Here is an 11,716-nt window from a genome sequence, read left to right as displayed (position 1 = left end):
CCTAATAAATTATTTTGCCAGTTCTTAAAGCGCTACTTGACTGCTTTTTGTTCTGAATATTTTGTTGGTGTTGGAACACAACATTCTGAATCAGGAAGCAGCTTGCACACAAACACACACAAGTGCGAATATAGCTTAGGGCTCTCACGTGCTCTTAACATGTGTGATTAATGTATATGAGAATGAATGAATGAATATTTTTCATGTGCACTAATTGAAGACACTGTGGTTGGGAGGGCAGCATCTGCTGTTGTGGAGAAACTGGTTGGGTGCAATAATGCAAGCTGCCACAGAAGGGTGGGAGGAGAAGTGGCTAGAGAGAGATGTGGTTCTCATCTCAGCTCCAGAGGAGAAGTAGAAATGTTGACCCTCCCCTTCCAACCAGGTTGCCAAACTTTTTACCATAAAGTCGGAATGCTGAAGAGCTCACCCAAACTCAGCCCCAACTTCCAGGGTTCATCCAAGTAGCCATACTCATCCTCCTGGGCCTAAGGCTGCCTCCCCAATGCCATGCTGCCTGCAACCAGGGCTGAATCCCAGTGATCCCCCCTGAGATTGGGTGCTGACCTTCACACCCATGCCATGCACAGCCTGGATGAGTCTGAGCCCCGTAACCACCCACCGCTGGGGCTGATTCTGCACCCTTAGTTTCCATTCCTCCCCCAGCTGAGGGCTGATCCCCACCAGATCTGTACCGCCCCCTGGCCGGCTGCTGCTGGTCTCCCCACTTCCCTTGCTGAGGCACATGTAATGGGGGCTCAACCTCATCTAGCTCTGTACTACCCACAGCTGGGGCTCACCCTCCCTAACTCCTTTGCCACCCGCAGATAGGCCCTCAAGCTGACCACCCCGCCCCCATGCTGCCCACAACAAGGGCAGGACTGGGATTCACAGCCGCTCCCCTGCTCACTCCTCCTCCCATCCCCGGCCAGGACCTGTGCTGCTCAGAGCTAGAGATAATAACCCCTACCACCCCATGTTCTACATGCTTCCCTTGGCTGAGGCTATCCCTGACCCCCAGCTTTGCACGACCCAGGGCTTAGCTCTGAAGCCATCACTTCCTGCCAGCAGCAAATTTCTCCATTTATTTGCTGGCAGGCAATGACACCTTTATCTGACACCCAGGCACCAGCTACTACTCTCTGCGCTGCCTTGCAGAGGGGCTAGGGGTAGTGGTTAGCCAGTAGTGGCAGAGAAAGTAGAGCAATGTGGCCCCAGGTCAATCTGTTGTCAGTTGCATTGCTCCTCTTCCCACCTTCTCCCCAGAGTAATGTGCCAGCAGGGTCGTTTGAGCTGGGCCACATTGCTCAGCTTCCCCAGATGCTGCTGCTGCTGAGTGCATGTGCTGGGGGGTGGGGGCATGAATCCAGCCCCCCTCCTAGTCCCTCCGGACAACAAGAGACTCTGGGTCCACTGACTGCTGGCCAACCCTTGCCCCGCCCACCCATGACCTTTCCGGTGGGGCATGTGTCCCCTCTCAGCTACCCCACACATCACCCCTACGCTCTACTGTTCCTGACCAGCCTTGCATTCCTGGGGCCAACGTTCCTGCATCGTGCCTCATTGCCTGTAGCTGACTGCTTTTTAGGGGCACCCCACAGAGAACATGGGCCTGGTGAGCTCAGCCGCCCTGCACCAGCCTCTCTTCCCTGGCAGGATGATGAGTCCCTGAGGTAAAAGCTACCTTCCCCTGCAAAAAAGCCCAGTACCAAATCTACTCCAGAAGCAATAGCAAGAAACTTCTGTACAAGTTATTGCTTTTTCCTCCCCATTGTTGTCACCTGTCTTGCCTGACTTCCCTCCTGCACAAGTCATAGCTTACTTTCTCCTCCCTGTTTCTCCCCAACAGTAAATTCAGGTTTCTAACATGAAACTGTCTTCAGAAGTGAGCTCAGAAACCCAACCCAACAGGAGCAGCATCAAAATTTACTTTTTTCCTGCACTATTCACAACCCTCTCATCCCTGGAGTATTGACTTTCTGACGTTAAAAAAAGTTTCGCATCCTTTCAATAAGCTAAGACTTCCCTAAAGGAGGCATGAAAATTGTATACAAAAGGCAGTGGGTGGGGTGGGGGGATGTGTGGAAATCCTCTTGAATAATTCACTCCACTAAAGAATGTTAATCCAAGGACAAAGACTCTGTTAAACAGGACACAAATATATTGATTGGACAGAAAAAAATACAGAAGTATTGCAGACATGGATGCAATTACATATTTTTTCATAATCTGGAGTGATTACATTTTAGAAAAATTTAATAGAGCAAAGCAGTACAATTCATGTCTTTTGTATGGAATGTTATGTTTAAATTACTTCCAGATGGTTCTCTGGCTAAAAAGACTGTTATCTGTAGTCATTGCAAGGCTGAGTTCCAATATCATAGAAGCACTTCAGGTACCACCTACATGCTAAGAATGCCTTTTTTTCTCCAGATCTTGTGGTAGAGTTTACCCACTGCTAGTAAATGAATTCAGCCAACCATGACAGTGTGCAATTACAGGATCACTACAAGATCAGGGATCAAAGAATGGACAACACCTTATCAATACTATTACGAAGTGTATAGCTACAGAATGCAAACCATTCAACACTGCAAATGACAGAAGGCTAAAAGATGTTATTCAGATTTCATCTTCTAATCAACTGTACAGTTTGCACTCCTGGGGAAACACTGCATCATGCTTTGGGCAGGGGGCAGGAGTAGATGACCTCCTAAGGTCCCTTCCAGCCCTAGGATTCCATGATTCTTATATTTTAAATGATCTATATGACATCAAGAAAACATACAAAGTTGGGGCTTCTGAAAAATTTCCCGGCTGTTGCTTTGGCCAGTAATCACCGGACATCCTAGAGCAATCATAGCTGAAACGGCATGGATATGGCGCTCATTTGCTGGAACAGTAACTCATGTTGAAGAATGACATTGTGCTGAAGCACGAGCAGGGTGTTTCATGGATGCTGCAAAAGAACGTAATATTCAGGAAAAGGTAACAGCAGTCACTACTGATAGTGCCAGTAATAAGGTAGTAGCAGCCCATTGTTTGCCTTTTGAACACATACCATGCATTGGCCAGAGTCTGCAGAGAACCACTACAGTAGTGCTCAGCGATGGTGGTTTTGAAAACGTGTTGGCAAAAACTAGAAAATTTGTGGGCCATTTCAAAGAGTCCATCTTACAGTACAACACTAGGAATACAACGAGCTGCAAATGTACAATACCAAAAAGCTCTTGTACAAGATATTTCAACCAGATGGAACTCCACATTGGCTATGATTCAATGCCTCCTTTGCAATAAAGCTGCTATCACATCCACATTAGCTCTTCAGAAGCACCATCTGTCAGTGCTGACAGATACGGATTTTGAAAAACTGCAAAAGATATAAATATTACATGTGTCCTACAAGTTTGTAACTGAACTCCTTCAGTGGAACTGCATATCTCTTGCTCCTAGGTTTTACCAGTGTTGGGCCATATATCCCATGTTATGGAAGTTTACAATGTCGACCTACTATCTTTTTTAACTTAAGAACAATTTCTCAACAGATTTTACAAAACACAGGTTTGGTGTCTATCTACATTTCTAGAAATAGTTACAGAACTAGACCAATGTCTTTCATAATCTGAGGTACGTGATGAGTAACATGCTCTCAGAAGCCTTGAAAGAGCCACACCCTGATACAAAAACTGTAGAACCCAAACTACCAAAAAAGGAAATCAACTTTCTGCCCATGGCATCTAACTCAGCTAAGGAAAACAAGCATGCATTGGTTGGCACTGCTTTAGATTGTTATCACACAGAAACTGTGATCAGCGTGGACCTCTGGAGTTGGGTATTCAAAGTATGAAGGGACATAAATAACTTTAGCATATCCGGCACCGAAATATTTTGTGACATGGCTAAACCTGTACCATCTAAACACCTGTTTTCATTTTCAGGTGACTTGGCAAACAGGAGGTGTGCAGCGTTATCTCCCACAAATATAAACAAGCTTGTTTGAGTTACTGGCCGAACAAGAAGTAGGGCTGAGTGTACACGTAGGCTATGTCAACACTAGAATGATCTGTTGACATAACTTACTGTCAGAAGAGATCTTCCGACAAAACTTCTGTTAACTAAATCACATCCACACAAAACAAACGATTGAAAAACCGATCCACTCCGTAGACAGTGAACAGCCAGACTGCCCGGCCCTCTCTTGACAGAATGGTTGACTGGAAGCTCAGCAAATAGGGCTGCCTGGTGAACCAGAAGCCCTGTCTATTGACAGAGAGCCCCCTGGAGCATCTACATGGCATTTTTGTTGACAGAAACTGTCAACAAAGGTTTTATTCCTCATTGTAGAGAGGCAGAATGCCATTACTGGAAAGGCCAAGTTTTGTCAACAGACTATCCACAAAACTCATTTTGTACATAGATGCTCCTAGAGTTTTGTTGACAAAACTCTCCAGTGTAGACATAGCCATCCATAGGCATCAAAGTTTTACATATTTTGATGTTATGCACAGTTATTCTTTTTCATTATTCTACATTCCTAATTTCAACTTTCACAATAAAAAGACTGAACTACAGTACTTCAATAAGGTGAACTGAAATATATTTTAGTGTCAATATTTATGATAAAAATAAAGTGATCGCTATGCTTTATATTATGTCATAATTTAAATTAATATATGTAAAAGCTATAGTACATCAAAATATTTAAAAACTATTCTATTCTTGTTTAACTGTAAGATTAATAATATGATTAACTGCAATTAATTTGAACACATGGTTAATTGAAATTGACAGCCTACACACACACACATACACTTTACATCAGAGATGTTATAAAGTTTTTTGTAAAGTTTCTATTTATTTATTTTTACAGAAATTGTGTGGCCGCCCGCATGCCAATGAGGCACTGAATATGTATTTCAGCGCTTCATTAGTAAACTTCGAAATGGCCATTTCGAAGTTTGGAGCTAGTGTAGACATAGCCTTAGTTGACTAACTCTTAGGGTATGTCTAGCCAGAAAAGTTATTGTACTATTGTATTATTGTTTACACAGCCAACTTATCTGGAAAAAAATCTTTGCAGGTGACAACACTCATTTCTTTATCTACACTAATTTCGAAGTAAGGGGATAGCTTATTTCAAAATAAGTGAACCACATTGTACTAGGAATAGTGCCTATTTCAAAATAGGCATTTAGAAATAGAGACTGTGTAGACAAGGAACAGGGCCTATTTTGAAATAAGCCATAGTACGTCCAATGACTCTGTTTCAAAATAGGCTGTATTATTTCTTAATGCTGTATTCTGGAATACTGCTCAGCTATTTAAAAGTGCATTTGGCTGCATCTTCACTACAGCTCTGTTTTAAAAGGACGGCTTTCAAAACTTAACTTTCGAAGTGGAGCGTTCACACGGGCAAATGGGGAGCAAAGGTTTGACTTGCCCCTTCGAAAGGCCCCCACTGCACTTTCAAAACAGAGCAGCCACTCTTCCCAGGACACTCTTTCAAAGGTACAGGGACAGGAAGTGCCACGGGCAGGGTTGTATGGTGAACGAGCCCTTCCGGGACCATGGCCTGCTGTCCCTTTAAAGGGCTCCTGACCCCAAGTCTCGTCCTGAACATGCTGAGGGCCAGCTTCCTGTCCCCAGGCATGCAGAGACAGTGAACGGAGGAGGCACACCAGGTCCCCATGGATGCTAAGCAACTCCCTACATCATAGAGGCTGTGGCTACCACACTGGATGCAGTCCTACCCGCCGTGCACCAGCGGATCCAGGTGACCACGCTATTAGCCCGACTGGAAGGGTCCCGGATGGATGACTCGAAAGGGGCTATGTGTGTGTAAACACTTCCTTTTGAAGTACTGGGACCCTACTTTGAAATAAAGGTGGGCACCTTGTTGTGTGTAGACATCAACTTTGAAGTCCATTACTTAGAAGTTGTACTTTGAAGTTAATTTGTAGTGTAGACAGGGTCATACTGTTGGATCCATTGTTACTATTTAATAGCAAAACAAAGTGAAATCAGTTAGACAAAGCACTTATGACTAGATTTTCTGAAGTATATAGGTAACTTGTGGGATTTTTAAAACACTTAGGCCGTGTTACACTAGCCCCAAACTTCGAAATGACCATGTAAATGGCCATTTCGAAGTTTACTAATGAAGCGCTGAAATACATATTCAGCACCTCATTAGCATGCGGGTGGCTGCGGCACTTCAAAATTGACGTGCCTCGCCGCTGCGCGTCTCGTCCCGACGGGGCTCCTTTTCAAAAGGACCCCACCTGCTTCAAAGTCCCCTTATTCCTACACACCCTCCCCAGGTGAATGTCCTGCACAGCTAGGCAGGGCTGAAGGAAATGTGCATCAGCCAGGCACATGACCCCCCACTGGGCATGCTGGGGATAAGGTCCCCTTTCCCGGGCCCCAGAGCATCCCAAATGCCCAATATCTACCTGCTGGTACCTCCATGCATTGGGGGAGAAGCTCGACTGGAAGGGTCCCGGATGGATGACTCAAAAGAGAGAGAGATGATGAGGGTCCCATCCCTGGGACCCTCATCATTGCTTCCCAGGTCAGTCCCCAGATTTCTCCATTTTATCTCTTTTCTGCAAGGTTTATTGAGAGGGAGTTCTGTTCCAGATTCATCCTATTTTTATTGATTCATATTGATTCAGTATCTTTCAACATTTGATCAGTTATGTCATTTTTAAGGCCTGTATTTGATTTGGTGATTCTGTCTCTTTACTATTTGGTTTTATGAGAAACAACCCCACCCTAGGTACATCCCATTTTCCTGGCACAACCAAACACTTACCTTGATTCTTGACAGAGGAATATCTATGCCAAATTTAAAGAAGCCATTAGTTTTGGAACTTATGATTAGATTTTCAATTACAAAAGTTTAGAAGTATACACAAAATAGAATACATATGTGAGGAATGTATATACAGTAATAATTCATATGGGATATTTTGCAAATTTTTTGTCTGTTATGGTGGATTAAAAGTTTCATTAGGTACTGATTGGTGTTAGATGCCATGTGACCCTCATACAGTGGTGACATCAGTCTGCTCTTACTATTGCCCTAATTTCAAGAAATTGGGACCCGACAGTATAAATTATGACGAGAAGCTCTTAGGACAGAGGATGAGAAGTTATAAACATATATTTATTTGCAGACAGTGAAAATTATGTTAGTCATTCATGAGCAGTATCTCTAGGAATATGTCTACACATCAACCTAACCTCAAAATAGGCTATTTCAGATGTGGCACTGTGTAAATGGTGCCACATGCTGAAATAAATCCCAATTTTGAGGCAGCCCTGTACTCCTCCTGCAATGAGGTGTACAGGAATGTATGCCTGTTTTCTCAAAAACTGTTTCAAGACAAGGGATGCATTTCTTAGAAAAGGCCAGCTATTTTGGGATACGCATTATCCTGAAATAGCACCTGCTGAATAGACATAGCCTAAGTGTACTACACTCAGATATATGTAAATCTAGCCAGGTTCACATTAAATATCCTTTATGAAACTCTGTATTTTTTATAGTAAGCTGAATTTCAAGATTACAACTCCTCCTGTTCTAAACAACCATGCAGAATTTATATCTCTTAGTGGGAACTTAAAGTTGGAAAGTCAGACCAGCATTCCTTCTTTAACAAAGCATCTTGCAATATCCATTAGCGGTTCATCCAGACTTCAGTTCAAGAATGGATTGCTTCTGTGTCATGGGGTATTGACAGGAGAGTGCTTTTCTTGAGTAGGGCTGGACTTTAGCACAAGATTAAGAGCTCTCTTATATTGGTTGCCCCATCTTTAGTGAAAGGGCAGCCAATCTGTGGTTGCATTTGCAAGCAAATGTTAATTTGAAATTAATCAGTTGAGCTGCATGGTAGCCAAGTGTTTGACAGATCAAATAATGTATAGATAAAACTATGGCCCTCACCAGAGAAAATGAACATTCAGTAAATATAGGAATATTACTGAGATATTACAGTAGCTTTATCAGAAACTGAAGATACACAAATTGAAGAGCTACAATGAATTGGGTGGTGATGACTTCCTTCATAATCCTCAAAACCCTTTAGTAGATCAACATCTCTTAGATGAGCTTGAAAAACCCTTGTTTTGAAGAAAATGTTCCATTATTCCTTTTCAATTAAATCCAAATCATGTTTCAGGCATAACATACAGGAGTGCTCAGGGAATTCATTAGTTCCAATACCTCCTAAGTATGGTGCAACTTCAAATCCCGCCCACATCCACATTTAATAATTTTAATTTAAAAAATAAAAGAGAGCTACAGCCACTATTGTAGTATTTAATATCAAAGTACCATTATGCTTCACAGGTTGTTAGATATGGAACTCTTCTAAATGTAGCCAGAAAATATTCACACAGAGCAAACTATATAATCTCTTGATGACCCATCAAAATCCTAACAAGTACATCTAAAAAAAAGTGGTCCATTCCAAAGAGAACAACTGATAACTTATTTATTGGCACTCAGTAGGAAAATGTTCTAAAATGGACTTAAAACAGACCACATTCTCTCATTTTTCCTCATCAAGTAGGTTGTTTATTGGTATGAACTTTCAAAAATATTTGATGCTCACTGAAATTGTATGTACTTTTTGTTGGGTTTCTTTTCATAACTCTATCATATTGTCAATCCCTTCGCAAAATTATCCCATCCCAGTACACTACTACACCAAGCATCCACAACTAATGGGGTCACAAATGAATAGAGAGGGGAAGGTTGAAGTACCTTTTAGGTGACATAAATTTCTATTTCCTGTTTTTATTGTTTTGGGTCAGGTGTGTTGAATATCACTGGTTTAAAAGCTTGTGTGTGGCTGGAGGTGTTAAATATTAATAGCATCAAATGAATTATTCAGGGAAATATTAGGGCAATGATACATCAGCTGAAATACAATATAAAACAAACAAACAAAACAACAAAAAACAACAACAAAAACTTTTTGTTTTTGTAAAGTGGCCCTAGTTCCTAGAAGTATCTGCTATCTTCACTAGGAACACAAAACAATAAAATATTATCTATAACAATTTCATTCCCATCTTCTTTTCATAAGGCTACATCAGGAAGTTCTCATCTTTGTGTGATTTTTTAGTAAGGCTCTTTTTGTCTGTATGAGTCATAAGCACATAGTCATTCCAACTGTGTCTAGACTACGAGCTAGAAGTAACTTTATTAAAACACTTTTTTTTAATGTTGGGTTTTATAAATTTGATTTTGAGCATCTTCACCTTTCCTCATGCTCCCCAGAAAGATTGACTTATTGCTGCCACACACAAGTTGCCAAAATCAACTGTTGCAGCTGTATATTGTGGGAACTTATCCCACAGTTCCCTGAGCCCAGTAGCGTTCTGGGAATTTTCACTGGTGCAGCATGAGAAAAAATGCCCCGCAAGTGGCTGTGGGTATCTGATGACATCTTCCCACATTTAATTTCCTACACTTAATTTCCCTCTTTTCCCTGCTGTGTTAACCAAATGACTTTTTCCAGTGGAATCTGGCTTGTCTCTATAAGAGATGTGCTTTTTATAAATGAGGGGGAAGGAGGGGTAGTTAAGCACTTAAGAAAGCTTAGAAAAATGATTTTGGGTTTCCCAGCCAACAGACTTTCACAACGGGATGCAAAAGCACTGGAACTATGGAGGCTTGGATCTGGATTTAGGCCTCCTGGCAAAGATCCTCAGATCAACAATTTTGTCTCAAAGGCCAGCTACTCTAGTGACTAATGTATGAGTGTGTGCAAACAGCAGAGCTATAGGGGGCTGTGCAGATACATTTGCACCCAGTCCTTTCCAGCCAGCTTTCTACATGGCACACCAGGAGGGAGCTCGAGACTCCCGGGGCCCTCAAGGAATCATCCAGAGGGGTCCCAGGAGAAAGCCCAGGGCACCAAGATGCAGGTCCCTCTTGGCCTGGGCCACAGATGCAGACCCTTCTGGACTTGTAGGGTGAGGAGGATGTACTCCAAGACCTCGAGGTGAAGAACCCTACTGCCAGTGCTTATGTCAGATGATCACCACCCTGGTAGAATGAGGCCATCCCCAGCTGCAGCTAGGAGGAAGTCCAGGAAAAGGTGTAGGAGGTCTAGCAGGGCTAGATCCAGAACCAGGATGCTGGTCAACACTCCATGTGGTGTGTGTGAGGCGGGGATGGGGGGACAGTGGCTAGCTCCAGTGAGCGCAGGAAAAAAAAAAAGACAGCTAGCAGAGGTGACACAGAACCATAGACCCCACAGTTGCACTAATAGAAAAGAAAAAAAAAAGCCTTTTCAGCCTCTCATACAAGCTTGACACTACAGCCGCAGGCTTTCAGGTGCAAAATTGAAACGGTCTTCCTGTTGCCTAATTCCTGTGCACCTGGGAGCAGCGGAGATGGAAGGTGCCAGAGTGGAGAACTGTGGGACATTGTGGAGCACATACAGGACATCTCTGGAGGCTAATGGATTCGATTTAAAGGCGTGTCACTTCCTCACTGTCCTTCATTCATCATTTTAAATTCAAACTGAATGCTATACCCATCAGATTACAACAATTTTATTATGTTGATATTACGTCGATTTTAGTACTCCATAAATAGAGCTAGTGGAATTTACAGTGAAGACAGGCAGTTGGTAAACTTGGGCTAAATGGCTTAAAATCAATATTATTGCATAGTATAGTCATAGCCTGTTCAACACAGAATAAGTCCCCTTCCCCTATGACCTGTTTTTGTTTACCTTAAATGTAATGAAACCATAGCTGGAGATAGTAGTACATATGGTACATTTAATGAATAATGAAAATTGTCTGCAACTTCCACAGACATTAACTCATTCACTTTCAAAGGCTACGTCTACACTAGAGTGCTACTTTCAAGTAGTTGTCAATGTGTAAGGTCGAAGTAGCGATGTGGGATGTCAAAAGGGGCCACCCAGGAAATGGAAAGAGAATGTCTACACATACAAGTGGTCCCTTTCGAAATAAGGGGCCAGGAAAGTATACGGATGGGGTTGTAGGACAGACCTGCTTTGGGGCCCTTGACAGGACTCACATCCCCATCTGTGCCCTGGAGAACTGAGGGGGATAATTCATAAACCAGAAGGGCTACAATTCCATGGTTCTGCAGGCCATGGTGGTCAGCCAGGGCCGGTTCCAGGTCATATATGTGGGCTGGCCTGGCTGAACCCACAATGTGTGGGTCTTTCACAAATCGGGCCTGTGCCACTGGCTGGAGGCGGGGACCTACAGCCCCAGAGGGAGATCTCACTGGGGTACACCACTGTGCCCCTCTGCCTGGTGGTCAATGCCGCTTACCTGCTCCAGCCCTGGCTCATGTGCCAATGTACAGGCCACCTCACCGCCATCCAGGAGCTGTTCAATTGACAGCTCAGCCACACCTGCCAGGTGGTTGAGTGCACCGTTGGCTGTCTGAAGGGACGGTGGCACTGCCTCCTCACCTGCCTGGACGTGGGTGTCCTCAGTGTCCCCAAGGTTAAGCATGCTTGCTGCACATTCCACAATATCATGGAGAATAAGGGGGAGGGCTTTGTGCAGGGATGGGCAGTTGAGGCTGGTACAGGCTACACCCAGCCAGCTGCCTACCCTAGCTGCCAGGCCCATGTAGCCAGACAAAGTCTCCCCCTTACAAGCCAGCTTGCTCGCTGCCCCCCCCCCACTGAGAAGCACACAGGGCACGGAA

At 43.5% G+C, this 11,716-nt stretch overlaps 1 pseudogene; it reads left to right on the top strand.

Moving 5' to 3' along the window:
- The first annotated feature begins 2,280 nt into the window (after positions 1–2,280).
- Positions 2,281–3,528, top strand: LOC142008358 (uncharacterized; annotated as a pseudogene).
- The last annotated feature ends 8,188 nt before the right edge of the window (positions 3,529–11,716 follow it).

The sequence above is a fragment of the Carettochelys insculpta genome, chromosome 1, assembly GCF_033958435.1.
Source record: "Carettochelys insculpta isolate YL-2023 chromosome 1, ASM3395843v1, whole genome shotgun sequence".
Taxonomy (NCBI): domain Eukaryota; kingdom Metazoa; phylum Chordata; order Testudines; family Carettochelyidae; genus Carettochelys; species Carettochelys insculpta.
Note: the sequence above shows the minus strand (reverse complement) of the source record. Positions and strands in the feature narration are given on the sequence as shown.